The 3,929-nt window shown below is 53.8% G+C and overlaps 1 protein-coding gene across 1 annotated transcript in view; it reads right to left on the bottom strand.

Annotated features, from left to right (window-relative positions):
- Positions 1 to 3,592, bottom strand: part of LOC107125806 (protein S100-A6-like) — a 20,754-nt gene extending 17,162 nt beyond the window's left edge. The window contains exon 1 of the mRNA XM_015429268.1: positions 3,568 to 3,592. The gene's annotated coding sequence lies outside the window, so the exon portion shown is untranslated. The remainder of the gene's footprint in view (positions 1 to 3,567) is intronic.
- Positions 3,593 to 3,929: the final 337 nt, after the last annotated feature.

The raw sequence follows: 3,929 nt of genomic DNA, 5'->3' as shown, positions 1-3,929 counted from the left end.
GCCCTTCACTACCCAAAGGAGTCTCAGAGTGGCTTACAAACTCCTTTCCCTTCCCCTCCCCACAACAGACACCCTGTGAGGGAGGTGGGGCTGAGAGAGCTCTTAACAGAAACTGCTCTTTTTCAAGAACAGCTCTTATCAGAACTACGGCTTGCCCAAGGTCATCCTGCCAGGTGTGAGTGGAGTGGGGAATCAAACCCGGTTCTCCTGAATGCTGGCAGATGTTTGCTGTGTTTCCGTGGCTGTTCAGAGACGGAGGTAAAGTAACACAATGGGTACAGCAATGGATGATCACAAGAAAAAACAGAATTGCTGCAAACGTGCATACAATTAGAAAGTAGTTGGCAATAATATAGAACAACAATATAATTTAGGCTTCTAAGATATTTAATTCTTGTTTTCAGCAAAAAGCGCCATCAAGGTGACGTCGAGATGAGCAGAAACGCAGACATTATGAACTTCTCAAGTTCTAGCGTTCGTTTCGATACAGTTCTATATCAAACAATTTTCAGAATCTCAGTTCTTTAATGCTCTTCATACAAATACTTCAGAAGAAGGAATTCCTAAATCCAGAATCTTTTCCAAGCAGCTTTGGACTAACAATTTATAACTTCCATCGGACGGTCCGATGGAAAAACAGAATTGCTGCAAACATGCATACAATTAGAAAGTAGTTGGCAATAATATAGAACAACAATATAATCTTCATACAAATACTTCACAATTTACGCAGCAGCCAAATTGCTCGCTCGCAACTCTAACGCTGTAATAGCTTTAATAAACTTTTCTTGGTCTTAAAAGGTGCCACCAGACGGCTGACCACCTGGAGCTTTTAACGCCAGTGGCTCACACAGTAGAATTTTTGCTCCGAAGCCTCCACAGCTTAGAGCAGTGGTGGCGAACCTATGGCACGGGTGCCAGAGGTGGCACTCAGCGCCCTCTCTGCGGGCACGCGTGCCATTGCCCCAGCCAGGCCCAGACTGTCATTAAAGTGTCAAATTCTCTGCCAAATAATTTTAAGTCAAGTCAAGCATTTGGGATTGCTTTCCTTATTTGTTTGGATCATCTTAAGTTAATGTACGAGTTGTTTTTTCTAAAGTAAAACCTCAGTATTCGGTATAAATGGCTGTGTTGGCACTTTGCGATAAATAAGTGGGTTTTGGGTCGCAGTTTGGGCACTCGGTCTCTAAAAGGTTCGCCATCACTGGCTTAGACGGAGCACTGGTTGTCAGCAGTGTTCCCTCTAAGCTGTGGAATCCTGTGAGCAAAAATCCTACCTTGTGAGCTCCTGACGTGAAAGTTGTGAGCGATCGATTTAGCTCCTGCATAAATCAGTTTGCTCTGGAGCCCTCCTCCCTGAGCCAAGACAAAAATGTGTGAGCCAGAGGCTAAAAAATTGTGAGCTGGCTCACACTAACTCAGCTTAGAGGGAGCACTGGTTGTCAGGCAGGCAAAAAATATAACCAGTAAAGCTCTCCCCCCCCCCCTTCCAGAGATGCAGCAGCAGCAGCAGCAGGAGGAAGATTCTCTCGCAGTCCTTAAAGGTGCAGAAACTCCGGCAAGAAAGAGGAAAGCAGACACACACACACCCCTAAAATCTCCCCCCCCCCCCCCCCCCGCTCCCCCGCTGCCCAACAAAGCTTAAATCTTTGCTCATTGTCACACATTTCCACCAGGTGTCGCCAGAGAGCAGAAAGGGCGCTGCCGTTTCGCAACTCGCTTTTTCACGAGCCAAACGAAAATTCAGCGTCGCGCCCTGGGAGAGCCGCACCCTTCCAGAGTCCCGCCGCCGCCCCACCCCTCTCCCCGCACCCTGGCAGTTCTGCTCGGGGCCACAGATAAGCCCTCTCTCGTTTTTCCTGTTGCCGTTTTTTTTTTTCTCCTGCCCCCTCCAAACTATCCGTTTTGCAAGCAGTGTTCCCTCTAAGCCGTGGAGTTCGCTCAGCTGGGAGGAACGCATCCTGCGCATGCTCGGCTCAACGCCCGGGCTTGAGATTTCGCAGCTGACTTCTCCAAAGCCTTAGAAGAGGCAGGGAAGTCCCAAAGGGCAAACGAGAAGAGAGAGATTTCTTTTCTTTTTTTCCAACCCTGCCCCGGGAAGCAAAAAAAAACCCCACCCTCTGAAAAGAGAATGGTTACAGCGTTGCCAACTGCAGGGCCGGCTCACCTGCTAGGCGCACTAGGCATTTGCCTAGAGCGCGAGCCGGCCTTTAGGGCGCCAAACTGCTTGCACTGACAGTTGGCGCCTCCTCGTCGCCCCACTGCCCTGCTTCCGAGATGTCATCAGCGGCTGGAGCAGCTATGGTGGCGGAGGAGGAGGATAAGGGCCGGGGAGCTGCGCTTTCCCTCCGGGCGAGAGCTCAGCCGATGTGGGCATGGGCTCAAACCGTTGGTGGCGCCGCCTCCTCACCCCACCGCCCCTGCGCCCGGGATGTCATTAGCTGTGGTCAGCCGGTGGCACCCTAAGGGCACCTTGCGGCCCCTCCAGGCGGGTAACTCAGCCCAGAAGGCAAGTCAGCGAAACGCTGCAAACTCCACAGTGATGGCCTCGAGCCCCAGCGAAAAGAAGGGGCGAAAAAGCAAGCCTCTCATTGCTCGAGCAGAAGAAGACCGTTCCTCCGCCCCAGCGGTGCTCCTTGGTGGCTACAGATCGCTTTGCACGTGGGTGCCCAGAAGTCCAATGCAAGCCGGAGACCGGCAGCAGTAGCTGCGTTCGCTGCGCACTCACCGCACTCACCTCTGCAAAGTAGCAGAGAAAAGGGGGGGATTTGCCGCTGCCTGCAGCCTCAACGGGACGGGGCTGGCCAGTCTGCCCCTCGCTCTCTCCTTCCTCTCCCCTCCCCTTCCGGCTGCTCAAACTTGAGGGCGCACTCTCACGCCGGGCCATTGGCCCGGCATTGCTTCCCTCGTCTCGCCTCTTCAAACTCCCCGCTGCTGGTTTCCTCGTGCGTCAGCCGAGCTGCGGTCGGCTGGTGGCGCCTCGATGGCTCCTTGCGGCCCCTCCAGGTGGTTTTCCTCTGCCATGGGTGAGTTGGGGGCCCGGGAGCAGCAGCAGGGCGGTCCCGACTGGCGTTGGTGTCTTCAGGGACGCCTCGCCATCGGGACAATCAGAAAATGGAGGAAGGTGGGGAGTGGGCTGGGAGCGGAGGAGAGGCCTCTTTGTTGCCGAATCCCTGCCGGCTCTCCTCCTCTTCCTTCTCTCCAGTCCCCGCCTGGAGGTTGGCAACCCCGTAATTGGTGGGGGCGCGCCAAAAGGTAGCCCCCCCTAGGGTTCAAAAAAACCTTGGGCCGGCCCTGACGGGAGGGAAAAAAGGATATCCTGCTCCTTTACTGGGGTGGTCTCAGCCAGATGTCAAGTTACCAATATCCCTGCAAAGTTTCACTGCCCCTTTAGTTGGAGGCTCTTATTAAAAGTTGCAGGGCTTTTTTCCCCTCCCATCTCCAGGGCTGTTGGCAAGCATAAGAACCACCCCTGGGAAGAAACTTGAGAAGTAACGGTGAGGCGTCAGCATCGCGCTCCTGCGCAAGTGAGTGTGTCGCAGTGGAGAGAGAGAAAAGGGGACTTACCAAGAAAGCGACCAGGCGGGGCAGATGTTGAAGAAGGCAGAGAAGTGGGAACTGACTTGCAGCCGGATTTTATAGGCAGGGGTGGAGTCTGCCATGAGTCCCCTGGAAGAGAGCTGATTGGGCTCTGTGAGCAAGCCAGTCCACCCCCAAAAAAACCTCTGCATACTTCTTTCACTCCCCCTTCGTTGGCTGCTCATAGCTCTGCCCCGTGTTCCCTGTCTGCCTGCCCAGAACTGTCTAGATAATCCTGCTCCATCATCTGCTCCGCTCCCAACCCCTGTTGCGCACAAAGAAGCAATTCTAGTCGGCATCCCAGGGCCCGGATGCTGGCTTGTTGGGCTGGTTAAGCGTGGCGGACTCTA

This window comes from Gekko japonicus, unplaced genomic scaffold (assembly GCF_001447785.1).
Source record: "Gekko japonicus isolate JY-2015 unplaced genomic scaffold, Gekko_japonicus_V1.1 scaffold4023, whole genome shotgun sequence".
Taxonomy (NCBI): domain Eukaryota; kingdom Metazoa; phylum Chordata; class Lepidosauria; order Squamata; family Gekkonidae; genus Gekko; species Gekko japonicus.
The sequence above is the reverse complement of the archived record's forward strand: the minus strand, read 5'-3'. Positions and strand labels throughout refer to the sequence as shown.